The following is a 15,514-nucleotide window of genomic DNA, read 5'->3' on the forward strand; positions in this document are numbered from 1 at the left end:
CGCCTTGTTACCTGTTGAAATAGAGGAAATGCGTCTACAAAACAAACAAACTCATACGCGCGGTGGTCCTTTTGAATACTTGACTACTTTTAGTGAATGATTCATCGTATTCGTAGTAGGTTGTACGTTACTTTCATTATCATTCAGACTTGGTATGAAACGGCAGTCAGTTCGATTAGTTTTTGTTTTAGTTATTACCATTGTATTTGTTTTACTTTTTCTGCACCATTGACCTGTACACTATTTGGTCAGTGAATTACAGACCAACAGGCCAGGCGCTGTGTTGTAGGTTTGATGTTCTTTTGTATTGCAGATGGTTAACAACTCAAAGGAGTTAAAAGAAGAGCTTAAGAATTCTATTCGCAAAAACTCAGATATTTTCAAAGACGGTGTTGTATGCTCTGATAAGGTGACCATCAGAAAGACCGTCTTATACAAGTTTTTGTGTAACATATAATTGTACATGAAGGCAGTATTTTGTATTTTGTTTCAATAGGATTTGTCCTAATGATTCAAATTAAATCGGAAGGTTTTTGTGTAAAAATTGCTGGAGTTTCTGAATTGTAACAGGTTTAATTCTTATGAGCTATACGATTCAATCATGTAGGGTTACGATAAAAATAGAATTTTTTTTTTTTTAAAAACAAAATTAACAACCAGGACGGTTAGTACCATCACAACTGTTCTCTTTGAAAAGGTAGAACTAAGGGGCCAAAAAATCTAAAATTCTAACAAAGAGAACGGCCTTATCAAAGAGACCGGTTCTTATATGCCACCGTTCTGTGTGTTATATCAAAGAAAACGGTTGTGGAGCTCGACCGTTCTGATTGTTGTTACAAAGAGACCGGGTTGACTTGATTTCAACCGTTCTCTTAGATCAAAGAGAACGCTTGGCCACAGGACGGTCCAAAGTGCCTATAAGAACGGTTATAGACCGTTCTCTTTGATCATTTTTGTAGTAGTGGCTTGTGCGGAGTTCTTTCGATCATCTCGATGCTTTAGAGCTTCGTACTCGGCCCGACTACATGAACCCTTACCGAACCCGCAACATTTGATCTACCCTTGCCTTTCCTTATTTAGCCCTGTCTATTTTTAGCTTTCTTTTTCATTTTCTTATGGTGTGTTTCACAAACTTCTCATTCGGCCCAATTTTGGCATGCACTTGTGGATTATGGCCCAAGTGTTTCTTTAAACATGTGTTCAATTCGGCCCATCGGCTTTAAACATGTTTTCTTAAGTTTGTTTAATAATTAATCTTCTCGATGCTTTTAGTTATGTATGATAATATTAATTTCTATGACGTTTTATCTCTTGTCTCGTCTTATATTATTCTAGACATTTTTGTTTTGTTCTTAACTTTTCGATGATGTCAAGAGGGGGAAAGAACGTCTATAGTAAGCATCTACCTAAGCTTGCTCCTTGTCAAGACCGATTGTCTCTTAAAGTCCTTTAAGTTTCGGTTTTTGATAAATCGTGTTGATCTTGCGTTGATCCTTATTATTAAGATGGCGGTATTATATTAAGGGGGAACTACGCACTTAGCCACAATTTTAGAAGGCTTGCCATCATCAAAAGGGGGGAATTTGTTGAACCATATAGCTTATATGTTTAGGTTTTGATGATGTCAAGGTGTTTTATATTTTATATACTTGTTGCGTGTAATCGTTTGTCTAAGTGTTTTAGAATCAACTTATTACAAGCAAGTAACAAATAAGATTGTGATGGTAGTATGAAGTGCTCAAGCCCCTATCCAAGATCAAACCATATAAAGATTCATTCAAGATTTATATGAAGACGAAGTCCGTCTAAAGATTAATCAAGCTTGGATGATGACGTAGCCTATACTCGAAGATCTCCTTGAAGATTAGAATAGTATAGGTGATTGTCTCGTAATGATAATCACGAATGAATTTCTTGAATTGGTAAAGTTATAGCTTTGCAGCTATAACATTACTAGTAAAAGAGCTCAATGTTATAGCTCTCCTACTATAACATTGAGATGCTGAGTTTATTATACACGACTTATAATGTTTCAAAAATTGTTTTGAAAATTGTTTAACATTTATTTTAAATGTTTTGATAAAAGTATTTATTTAATTAAGGCCGGTTTAGTGCGGAGTTTGGTTTTATGTTGAACGTTGGTTAGTGGTCTTGATAGGTCAACTTATGAGTTGGACTATGCCACTAATTAGGGTTTTAACAGAGCCTCTCCTGAAACCTAAATTCTAAACCATATATTGAGCTATGGTTTGCACGAGTCACGAGGCTTATGAGCCGTGACATCTCGTGTTACCTAGGGTATATTTGGTAAAGATTTTATTCTATAATAATATCTTTACATATCTTATATATCTTACTTAATATATTTGTTTATGATAAAAGATATTCTTGTTTTAGGAAATCTTATCATATCTTAGAATTTATAGTAATGATAATATTTGAATAGATTATATTCTATCTTTTGGAATACTCTTTATTATCTTTTAAGGCTTTAGGAAAGAGATAATAGAAGATATGATTTGTTAACATATCTCTTCTATTCGGCCAATTAGGGTTTGTATAAACCGAATTGCCTTGCTCCTTCTTTTCTATAAATACTTTGCTCTTTACAACATTTAAAGTAGAGACCTTAAGCATAAAAAATTGATTTAAATTTTAAAAAGCAAACCGTGTGTTTTCGAGCAGAAAAAACGATTTGTTATTTTTGAAAGGTCGTGTGTTTTAAACTCGTATACTCGTTTTTATTGTTATCATTATAAGATAATAGTGCTTAGTTGATTTCTTACTTGTTCATTAACGTGAACCTTTGTTAGAATCATTAGTGCTTTCTTATTAGCGTAAGTTAGTCACTTGAGTATTTAACGGTACTCATTGAGTTACAGCTATAGTTAGTTTTACGAGTTGGGTTAGTAAATTTGTAATCCGTAGAAAGGTACTAAATTTATTAATCGAGAATAGTGGACGTAGGTTTCGACTTGTGAAACTGAACCACTTCAAAAACCGTGTGTCTCCTCGTTCTTTCGTTCGTTTGTTTATTTCGTTTACATTCACTAGTTGATTAGTTAAAGTTTAATCAATAAACTTTAAATAATCAATTACATACACATAATCGAAAAAGCTTTCAAAAGTTTTAAATCCTCAATTCACCCCCCCCCTCTTGAGTATTTTGGATCAATAGACTCTTCACTTCGTCTACTTGATCATTAAAAATTTCTTGAGTTAATAGAGACAACTCTCCTTCTTTCTTGTCTTGGCCAATGAGGCCTTCCTCTTCACTTGTCATGGGTGAGCTTTTCAAGCTCTCATTGTTGCTATTTCCTTGTTCTTTTGATGGAGCATCATCCACTTTCTTTTTCCATTGAAATTCCAACTTCTTCCTATCATCCTTCCAGCTATAGTGATCAACCATAAAACATTGCTCATGCAATCGGGGAGCTCTCATAGTCTTGTCAAGATTGAAAGTGATGGTTTCATCTCCCACTTCAAGGGTGAGTTCTCCATGCTTCACATCGATCACCGCTCCCGCGGTGTGCAAGAAAGGTCTTCCTAAGATAATAGGAATGTTGGAGTCTTCTTCCATGTCAACAATAACGAAATCCAGCGGGATGAAGAATTTCCAATTCTCACGGGAACATCTTCCCATACCCCTAAAGGTGTCTTTGTCGATATATCCGCCATTTGATGCGTGATGTTTGTACATTTGAGTTCTCCCATTCCTAGCCTCTTGCTAACCGAATATGGCATGACACTAACACTTGCCCCAAGGTCACATAAAGCTTTGTTGATTGTAGTGTCACCAATAGTGCATGGAATGGAGAAACTTCCCAGATCCTTGAGTTTTGGAGGTGAACTCCCTTGAAGCATGGCACTACTCACCTTAGTGAAGGCAATAGTCTCAAGCTTCCGGATTGATTTCTTCTTCGTAAGGATGTCTTTCATGTACTTTGCATAGGCCAGAACGCGATTGATCAATTCCGTGAAAGGAATCGAGACTTCTAAATTCTTCACAATTTCCATGAATTTTCCAAGTTGGTCATCAAACTTAGGCTTAGCTTGACGACTCGGGAATGGAAGTCTAATCACAATGGGCTCCTTCTCTTTGGCCTTTTCTTCACTTTTCTTTGAAACTTCTTGATTGGTGGGTTCTTCTACCTTAGAGTTTTGCACAACTCTTTCCTTGTCACTAGCTTCCACAACTTCATCCTCAACTTGCTTCTTTGGCCCTTCATATCTCGTAGCACTCCTCAAGTGAATGGCACTAACCGTTTCATGTCTTGGGGGATTACTTTGAGGTGGTAATTGCCCCTTTTGTCTTTGAGAGCTTGAGGATGCTAGTTGGGTCATTTGAGTTTCCAACATTTTTGTGTGGGCGAGGATGTTGTTGATGGTGATGTCTTTTGCTTGGCTATCTTTTTGCATTTGAGTGAAAAATTCTTGTTGATTCTTTTGCATTTGGAGGACCGCTTTTTGAACATCAAAACCTTGGTCATTTTGTTGATTGTATGGAGTTTGATTTTGATAACCTTGGTTTTGGTTGAAAAAGGGTCTTTGATTTTGGTTTCTCATGGGAGGTGGGGTGTATGTTGGTTGAGGGTTTTGAACATTTTGGCTTTTGTATGAGAGATTTGGATGGAATTTGGTGTTTTCATTGTAATAGTTGGAATAAGGGGTACCGCTTTTGTATGCTTGAAAAGCATTCACTTGCTCATTTGTTCCCCTACATTCACTTTGGTCATGTCCCAATGTTCCACAATTCTCACATATCCCACTTGGGATTGATGAAGATGCCACCATGGCATTAACATGATGCTTTGGTGATTTTGAGGCTTATTCAAGCTTAGCCATAGCCTTCTCAAAATTCAAGTTGATGGTATCAATATGAGCACTAAGTTGAGCACCCAATTGAGTAATAGAGTCCACTTCATGCTTTCCTCCTCTAGTAGCCTTGCGAGGTTTACTATATTGTGAATTATGGACCGCCATTTCCTCAATCTTGTTCCAAGTTTGATTATCGTCAACTTCGGTGAACATACCATTTGATCCCATGTTGAGAATGTTTCTTGAGTCTTCATAAAGACCATTCCAAAATTGTTTTACCAAGAACTACTCGCTAAGTCCATGATGAGGACATGAGCGACAATTTCCTTTGAATCGCTCCCAAGCTTCATACAAAGATTCTTCGTCGCTTTGCTTAAAACCCGTGATTTGAGCTCTTAGCATGTTAGTCTTTTCCGGAGGGTAGAATTTTTTGTAGAAAGTTAGAGCCAATTTCTTCCAAGAGTCAATTCCAAGAGCGGCCTTATCAAGGCTCTTCAACCATTGTTTCGCGGTACCAATTAGAGAAAAAGGAAATAAGACCCATTGAATTTGGTCTTGAGTCACTCCGGTTTGTGAAATCGCATCACAATAGTTACAAAAAGTCTCCATGTGGGAATGAGGGTCTTCACTAGGCATCCCCCCCAAATTGGCTTCTTTCGACTAATTGGATAAATGCGGATTTTGCAATGAAATTTCCGGGTAAGTGTTGTGGTGTGGGAGTTCCATTGGGTAGGTTCTCCTCGGTTGGTACGGAATGTGATGAAAACTTAGGCATTGTGGGGTGATTGTGTGGTTGATTTTGTGTTGGGTTCTCCTCACCTTCTCTTGCAAAAGGGTTGATGAACTCAATAGTATTTTGTTGAATATCTACAACCTCACCAATACCTCTCAAAGTATTTCTAGCAAGTCTTCTATTGGTTGTCAAAGTCCTTTCAATTTCGTGATCAATGGGTAACAAGTTACCTTGTGATCTTCTAGACATGCAAAATATCAAACAACTCGAAAACAATTAAAACAAACCCTGAGGAGTTTTACTTCCCCAAGGCAAAGAAAGACACAACTAATAACAATCAAAGAAAATCAAATCAAGTTAACACCGTCCCCGGCAACGGCGCCATTTTTGGTCGGTCCGCTTTGATCTTAGATTTCGGTTACTTGTCGTTAGGAGCACCTAGACCAAAACAATATTTATAACTTCACTAACAACTCTACTACTAGTAAAGAGGCAAGTAAAGGTCGGATCCCAAGGGACGGGTATTGATGTAGGATTTTCGATTGCAAGTAGTGGTGTCTAGGGGTGTCATAATTTGGGTTGAGATAAGAAGATCACTAAACTAAATAACAATAAAAGTAAACAAGCAAGATGACTAAAATGAGATGTAAACAATTGATTAAAAGCACTAGGGTGTCATGGGTTCATAGGGGATTCATGGGAATTGATCATACAAACATATTCTCAAATTATAAGCAAGCAATTATTGTTGTGATAGGATTGAGTTGGTTTATATCTTACAATCCTAGGAAGGTTTGGGTCCCGGAGCCGAATCGATTAGATTGTACAACACCTACAAGTCGACTTAATCCTCCCTACTCAACTATATGCATGGTCTAATGAGACTCGAGTTGGTTTATGTCTTACAAGTCTCATTGAAATGGTAAGTGATGGGTAAAAAATGCAAGGATTCATAAGCTCGCATTTCATCAAACATAACATGTGCATAAGTTGAGATCACAACAAGCAAGCAAAAAAATTATGTGAACATATTAAATTAAGCATGAATCATCCCCCATGTTGGTTTCCCTATTTCCCCATTAACCCTAGTTAAGGAAACTACTCACTCATTATCAAGTTTGACATGTGAACAAGGTTGTCAATCATATTAATAAAGCAAAACATGATGAATAAATGAAGATGATTAACAATAATTAAAAAGGGATTAAGAGAATTTTACCTAATGATGATTCCAAAATAATAATGCAAAGAATAATAGAAGTACTTGATGATTGATGGAAGATTGTCAATCTCCCAATAAACCCAAATAATCTTCAATTACCCAAAATAAAAGATGAACAATAGAGAAATTAAGGAAATGAGATTTGTATTAAGACTTGATTAGAAGTTGATTACAAGATTAAAGAGAGATTAGAATCATATAAACTACACTAAAGATTGATAAGAAAAACACGATAATCTAATTAGACTAATGGGGTATTTATAGTGGGGATTAGGTGCACAAATTAGGGTTACTAAGGGCTTAAATGACGATTAAGTCCTTGAGGAATCGCTCCTCTCAAGAAAAGATGCGGGTCTCCTTTTAGCTAGTCTTTCAAAAATATGCGCATCTCGAATGGAGAAGGAAGGGGACGTGTTGCTCTGGAGGACAATCCGAGCGTCCAAAAGGGCGGGAAGAGCGAATTGTGTAGGCTTCGGACGAGCGGCCTGGAAGCTTGGACGAGCGGATTGTGTAGCTTCTGGACGGGCGTCCCGATAGGTGAGACGCTCGGATCTTAGTTCAGCTTGCCATTTCTTCTTTTCTTCTTTTCTTCTTCTAGCATTCCTTCGGGATTTTGTCGGGGATGCAAGGATCTTATTCATCATTGCCCATCTACTACATTATGTACAAAGGCCTTCTAGTCTTGTCTTCTCTTTGATGCTTGGTCATTAGATTCGATCAATTTAGCTCTATTTTGCCATGAAAATGCAAGGTTTGCACTCCTCTCCTACCAAGGAAACAAAACCTCAAAGAATATGTAAAACAAAGGACTAAAGATAGTAAATGACTCAAATATGCACTAAAAAGCATAGGAACGAGGCTAATTCGGGGACTAAATATGCTCAAATATTGATCACATCAAAAAGCATTTACCTCCAAATAGTAGCTTGGCATAGGGCGTTGCAATGACCCGCACCTCCGCATCATTCCCAAACAACAATATGGCTTGTAGAGGACATGACATTGACTTGTTGAAGAGAGGAAGCCACATTTTGAGCATCCAGTTTTTCTTGCAGCAATAAGATTTGAGCTTTCAAAATGGTAGTGTCGGAAACTTCCTCTTTACCTTTGATTGGTGCACTCCGGGAATTGACATATTGGGTATCATGAATTGCCATGGATTTAATCGTGGCATGAGTAATATCGGTGTCAATTTGATCAAACCGCCCATTGTTGGCGTAATCAAGAATTCTTCGGGACTCGGCACAACATCCATTGTAGAATGTTATAGCTAGGAACCAAGCATCCAACCCATGATGTGAGCATTGCCTTTGCAACTCCTTGTACCTTTCCCAAGCTTCATATAAGCTCTCAAGTGCTTGTTGACAGAATCCCGTGATTTGGCTCCTCAAAGTTTGAGTTTTCTCTGGTGGAAAATTTTTTTGATAGAAAGCAAGAGCCAAAGTTTCCCAATTTGTGATTCCTATGGCGGTGCGATCAAGGCTACTGATCCATAGTTTTGCCATGTCCTTCAAAGAGAAAGGGAAAAGTATCTCCCTAAATTGGACTTGAGTGACTCCCGTTTGCTTAATCATGGAGCAATAGTCACAAAAATTTTGAACATGCAAGTTGGGATCCTCCAAAAGACTTCCCCCAAATTTCTTCCTCTCCACAAGGCTAATAAAAGCCGGTTTGATCTCGTACTCCGGGGCGGTAATTTGGGTAGTGGTGATACCCGCCAGAAGCATAGTCGCGGTGGGCTTGGAATGATCGAAAATTTTCACCATCTTTTTAATTGGAGATGGTGGTGGTGGTGGAGATTATAAACTAGAACCTTCTTTCTCATCACGGATTGGGTAATTAGTACGAATGCGACCCAAACCTCTGGGACTAGAAGATGCGTCAAGATCCTTGAAATAATTGAGTAGGCTATGGAATGTTCTCTCAGGCTCCGGATCAAAGGGAATCAATTCTACGGTATGAGAGGACCGGGGCATAAGACACAAATCTCAAGAACCTTGTAAGTAACGGTCTAAGGAACAAGTGTTCCTCAAGACAAAAGAAAACAAGATAGAAATCAACAATTCTAAACGCAATAAAATCTTGCTCCCCGGCAACGGTGCCAAAGTTTGATAAGCTTATCGAACACCTAATCAAAGATAAAATTCCCTAGACACAAATGAATTTAGTGCAAGGGGTCGAATACAAGGAGACGGGAATTACGTTTTGAAATACTATGAATAGAAATCTGTCAAGGTCAATTACGATTGGTTTGTTTGATTGGTTTGATACCTTATAAGTAAAATGATGTAAAATATGCATGATAAAATAGTCTAGGGGAGTCGGGTCATACATGCAATTGTATATAGATATTTATATTAAACTCGGAATAAATAACATTGTTAATTGTTTAGGTCTTATGACAACCACCTCTCGGCCTTATTGTCAACCATATGTCGGGTCCTAGAGAACTCTCCTTATGACTAGGTTGTTCTACTAACACATGTTTAGTCTAATTCGATTCTGTGCCTCTCGACTTATAGAGCGAATTAAGAAACTTAATCAATGATTATGGCCACTAAACAAAGATTAATCAAAACGATGCAAACATGTGATAGAAACAATTAAACAATATTACATCAACCTAATTCAACATTTACAAATATTAATCATGCATGGCTTCCCTATTCCCTAGACATATGAAATTACTCACTCATGATGGAAATAAAACTATTGTTATATGAATTAATAAACATGATTATAATGTAAATATAACTAAATGAAATTATAAGAATTATTAAAACAACTAAATAGAAATAACTGAAAGATCATAGATCCATATTAGACTCTATAATAAAAAATAAATTATCTCATAATTTATCATTTTGGTGATCTATGTAACATGCATGCAAATATAAAAAATAAAAATGAAAGTTAAGGAAAAACAATTTCCTTACATAGACTTTTATGGTAATATGGGCACAAACTAGATCACCTTTCTAGTTTGTTCTTGAGCTAAATGAAGATGGATGATCCTCCTAGAAAAACCTTCAACAAGAAAGTCTCCTTCAAGTTGGACCCAAGAACTACACCTAAAAATTATCTTACAAGTATTAACTAGATACTTGTAAAATTAACCCTTGATAATATGTAAATAATACTAACAATCTTAGTAATTATTTTATTTTGTTTACTAACTAATCTTAGTAAAAGCTTTTATTATTTTTAGAGAGATGTACCAACTTTGTTCACATGCAAAATGAAGTAATGAAGTAGTGTGCAAAAATGAACAACAAGTTTGGAGTATGTAGGAGGAAGTGGCGGGTGGAGTGTGTAGTAGTGGAGTGTAGGATTCATTTTCTTTATTTTATTGTCCAACACATTATGACACACATAATGATCACATGACAATTATGGAAGAAAAATAAGCAAAGTGTAATGATCATAATCATCCATTACACTCCATTTACACTGTCCAATGTCCCATTTACGGGTCCATTTTGGTTCTTATATTTGTCGCACAAATACGTGTAAATTTTATTTAAACATCGTTTCATGTTTAAATGCTTCCAATTAATTTCGTCCAAATCACTCCGTAAATATACGTGTACCGCTGCACATATTATTTTACGTACTAATATTAATCACATTAATCAATTAGTACAATTTTAGTGAATTAACAATTAATTAACTAAAACTCGTCTCCCATAATTTATTATTCAATTATCGCATAATTAAATAATAATTGTCGTGCCTCGAGTTCGCAACTCGAAATCTCTCTAAAATAATCGACTAACCTTTTAGTCTACAAATCAAGGGACTAAATAAATTGTATCTCATACAATTAATTAGTTATCAATTGGGGTTTGTTCCTATAGGTGTGACCGAAAGGGGTCAGTTGATCACCGCCGTCTCACGACAATAACGTCAAACTCTAGTCAGCCAACCGTTATCGATTTACGTTAATCAACTGACGAGGATCAAATAATTAAATATCTGATAATATTCCTTTAATGAGATTTATTATGTAAACGCACTATTGTGGAGGACACTAACTCCAACAATCTCCCACTTGTCCGACACAAGGTGTGCGCTACCAATTCTCTTGTCCGTTTTAATCTCCCACTCAATGCAAGGTGTCTTTCAGGTCGCCCTTGTACATGAACATATCGCGAGTGGTTTTCTCGATCGGGAGTGTGACTACCTGACCGGAAAAATCTCTCACAGATTACTTCCGAGCGTGGCCACGCATTTGTAGTCATTAACTCCTCGAGTGGCCTTGAGATATAGTTACCCAACGTGGGTGGACAATTCCTGTCTGCCCTATCTATCCTCATCGCACAATCTGAGATCACCATGACCTAGTAAATGCCCTTTGGCCTCCTTTCACGGCACGGCCTAGGACAAAGACCAAAGTCACTCGGAAACTGCACTTGCTCAGATAATAGTCTCCAGTCAAAAGAATCGACTCATAGGAACATCTTAGAGATCCCTGCCACGACCAGGCGTCTATAATAGAACTTAGGGACTCTCTAAATGGTCACTATCCGGCAAAGTGTCACACACTCTGCCTATGTAATTGACTAGTCATCACGTATGACCTTATGGTGTTGAACAACCATCAATCGAATTACAATCTAGTCACTCCGAGACGTCACCTCATTAAGTGACTAGGGACAAAATACAATGTTCATCTTGTTCACTTGAATAGTGTTCAACATTGTCGCCACAACTTATTCAGATAAACAAGGTATTCAATGTTTTCAGTCAAAGTGAATAATTGAGTTCTTAAAGAAACTCTAACAATGAATGCGATCATCACTTATGTTAATATCAATACTCTATCCAATATTTACATAACGATCTTTAGCAATTAAGGTATACTCCTCAATTCACATTGAGATGACATAACCATCATGTCTACGGCTTTGGTTAGAGGATAAACATCAGTTGCATCACTCTAATTTCCATTGCTATTTTCCTTTGTTCTATGCAATCTTTTCATCACATAGAGCATTTCTAAGTACACGTCTAAACAAGTTTTTAGACTCTGGTTCTAAAGCCAGTCAAACACTCCCACTGTTTTCACAGTCTCTTGGGATACGATATTCGGCTAACAGAACTACTCTAGTCCCATTAAATTCTGGTTATCAACTATCTCTCTTACAACATCGGATGTTGTAATGTACTTAGCTTTTGTTGATGATTTGTACGTATAACACTTATACATACACATCCTTCATATGACATCTTTTATGTATGACTCCTCATACTTGTTTGCTTTATACATGTATAACTGCTTATACACATATGTATAACTTCTTATACATACTATTCTTTATGCACATAGCACTCTTACATGCTAACCATTCCTTAACGAGGCCCATAACATCTTATAAGCATAGGAATGTTTTCGTGTAATCCTTTTACACAAAATTCACAAATTCCTCCAAACTACAAGAGTAAATCCTCAGTGCTTCTCAAGTACTCAAGGTTGCTCTTGATAATTATCTAGTTACACTCACTAAACTTTTGAAAAATCCTAGAGATAGAAAGAGAAAGAGATGAACCCTACGCAGACATTAAACTCTTCCTCTAGGGCATTAATTTCCGCTTGAATTTCAACAATATGGCACGTAATTCATCGAATAAAACAAAATCAAAGCATGCAAGGAGGATTCCTGCGTTGAAATCTGCTGGAAAACAGGTGAAACAACAACAGAATGTTAAGCAACGTGGTCCTACTGATGATGAGGTTGTTAAAACAAAGAGCACACAGGAAGTGAATGGTGTCCCTGGACTTAATTTTGATGATGACTTAGAGGTGACAGATGTTGCAGATACGCCAGAAGTGGTAGAAGTTGCAGTCACTCAAGAAGAGGTAGAAAGGGAGAACTCTCTGTGGATTACACAACGTGGAAAGAAAAAAGTAATACACGAGGATGAAGAGGAGCCTGATGAAGGACTTCTTCAATTTTCCAAAGAGGACACACATGATGAGGTTGAGTATTGGAACAATGCCATTTATTGTTTTGTTTTAGGAGCAAATCCTCCATGGGAGATCTTGAATGGCTTCCTTAGACGTATTTGGTCCAAACATAGTATTGATAAAGTGTCCTTCATGCCAAATGGGATAGTCTTGGTTCGTTTTAAGGAGGCTAAGGATAAGGAGGAGGTCTTGAATGCAGGGCATTTCATGTTTGATAACAAACCTCTTATTGTTAGGGCATGGACTGCTGAGGTTGAATTAACTAAGGAAAACATTAAGGATGTACCTGCATGGATTCGTATCCATGAGTTGCCTTTACGTTTTTGGGTTAAATGCTTACCTACCATTGCAGGGTTGGTGGGTACATACCATAAGTCTGACCAGGCTACAATGGACAAAACTCGTCTGGGCTATGCCAGAGTGATGGTTGAATTGACTGTGGGCACCAGGTTCCCGTCCAAAGTCAGATTTAGAGATGAGACTGGTAACATTGTGTCCCTCCCTGTGGAGTATGAGTGGAAGCCTTCTATTTGTACTAAATGCAAGGGGATAGGGCATGAGACTACTATTTATCGAAAAGAAATGAAGCCACAGAGAAAACATGTGCATACTGTGCAAGTCTGGAGGCCTGTGAAAGTTTCAGGAGCTATAAGCAATCCTGACAAGAGCACTAAGATCAGTTCTCTGGTCAGGAGCTCACAGCAAATAGACAATGGCCAGTATGTTAGTGCTTCTTTAGTTACTCTTGAGAAATCATATAAAGAAGTTGCAGATGGTCCAGTCACACCAAAGGTGGGTATTGGACAAACAGGTGACCCTGATTCTCCCAAAATAAATGCATAGCATAGGATTTAGGAATGTGAGAGGGCTAAATAGTGTAAATAAGCAGAATAATGTTAAATGGTTTTTGCATAATAAAGGAGTTGGCCTGTTTGGGCTGCTTGAAACCAAAATTAGTTCAAATAAAACTCATAGTGTGTCTACAACTATGCTTGATGGTTGGAGTGTTACTACTAATGCTTCTTATCACAAAGGAGGTAGAGTATGGCTTTTGTGGAAGGCTGACTTATATGATGTACTTGTCCTAAAGTTTGATGCTCAGTTTGTGCATGTTCTCGTCACTGAGAGGTGCTCTCAGGCACAATTTTACATAACCATGGTATATGCCTTTAATGATGGTACTGAGAGAAAGGACTTGTGGATGAAATTGGAATTGCTTCATGGTGCTATTGCTGGACCTTGGGTGGTTGCTGGAGACTTTAACACTGTCATTAACCCTTCAGAAAGGCTTGAGGGTAATACTAAACAAAGTGATATGGATGATTTTATAGACTGCATTGCAACTTGTGGACTGACTGACATCCATACTACTGGTGCTTTTTATACCTGGACCAATAAGCAGGAAGCTCAGACGAGGGTATACAGTAGACTGGACAGGTTCTTGATTAACCAGGACAGGGCTCAACATTTTCCAAATATGACTGCCCACTTCCATCCTTCTAGTTACTTTGATCATTGTCCTTGTGTAGTGAGTGATAACCAGCTGGTTGTAATTAGGAAAACAAATTTCAAATACTTTAACATGTGGAGTAAGGCCCCTTCTTTCCTAACTACTGTCCAAGAGGAGTGGCAAAAGAGTTATGATGGTTATCCCATGTATTGTGTCACTAGGAAGCTTAAAGCTTTAAAGGGGAGACTTAAGGAACTGAATAAGGAGTGCTACTCTGATGTAGAGAACTATGCCATTCTTGCTGAAAAGGAAGTGTTAAATATACAGGGTAAACTGATAGATGATCCCCTATATGCTGAACTGATCCAGGAGGATATTACAGCTCTGAAGTCTTTTAAGGAGCTCAATGTTGCAAGACAAAGTTATCTCAGACAGAAGGCTAAAACTCAATGGTTGGAGCATGGTGATGCTAACTCTGCCTACTTTCATGGGGCCGTTAAGAAGAGATGTTCTATTAATAAGGTGACTAAGATTAAAGATCATCAGGGCCATACTTGTACTACCAGTCAGAGTATTCAGGATGCATTTCTAAATTACTATCAAGAGCTGCTGGGTACTTCTAAGCCTACTGAAATGGTGAGACAGCAAGTGATTAATACTGGCAAGTACTGCACTGAGGTTCATAAGGACATTCTGAATAAACCAGTCACTAATGAGGAGATTAAAGAAGCTTTCTTTAAGGTGCCTGTTGACAAATCTCCAGGACCTGATGGCTATACCAGTGGCTTTTTCAAGGATAGCTGGGATATTGTGGGGAATGATGTTTTCTCTGCTATTCAAGATTTCTTTTCTTCTGGTAAGTTACTTAAGCAAATTAATGCTACCACCATCACACTTATTCCTAAATGTGAGAGGCCTACAACTGTTAAACAATTTAGACCCATTGCTTGTTGTAATCTGCTATACAAGGTCATTTCCAAACTATTGTGTAATAGACTGTCTGTGGTGCTGCCAGATCTTGTCAGTGAAAATCAAGGAGCTTTCATTAAAGGCAGGTCCATAATTGAGAATATCTTAATCTGTCAAGATTTAGTCAAGATGTATAATAGACAAGCAGTATCACCAAGATGCTTATTTAAAATTGATCTCCAAAAAGCGTATGATACAGTTGAATGGAATTTTGTAGCTCAGTTGCTTGACGGTATGGGGTTCCCTGCTAATTTGCCCCCAAAAGTCATGAGCTGTATTCAATCCACCTCCTATTCCTTGAATTTAAATGGAAGTTTCTTTGGTTTCTTTAAAGGAAAGAGGGGACTTAGACAG

General features: G+C 37.6%; 2 non-coding genes across 2 annotated transcripts; both read left to right on the forward strand.

The window, feature by feature from the left end:
- Nucleotides 1–5,113: 5,113 nt before the first annotated feature.
- Nucleotides 5,114–5,220, forward strand: LOC141654345 (small nucleolar RNA R71). Its single transcript, XR_012547905.1, has one exon. It is a non-coding gene; the product is annotated as a small nucleolar RNA R71 (small nucleolar RNA).
- Nucleotides 5,221–8,060: 2,840 nt separating this feature from the next.
- On the forward strand, nt 8,061–8,167 carry LOC141654462 (small nucleolar RNA R71). The gene has a single exon (XR_012548021.1). It is a non-coding gene; the product is annotated as a small nucleolar RNA R71 (small nucleolar RNA).
- Nucleotides 8,168–15,514: the final 7,347 nt, after the last annotated feature.

The sequence above is a fragment of the Silene latifolia genome, chromosome 4 (genome assembly GCF_048544455.1).
Source record: "Silene latifolia isolate original U9 population chromosome 4, ASM4854445v1, whole genome shotgun sequence".
Classification (NCBI taxonomy): Eukaryota; Viridiplantae; Streptophyta; class Magnoliopsida; order Caryophyllales; family Caryophyllaceae; genus Silene; species Silene latifolia.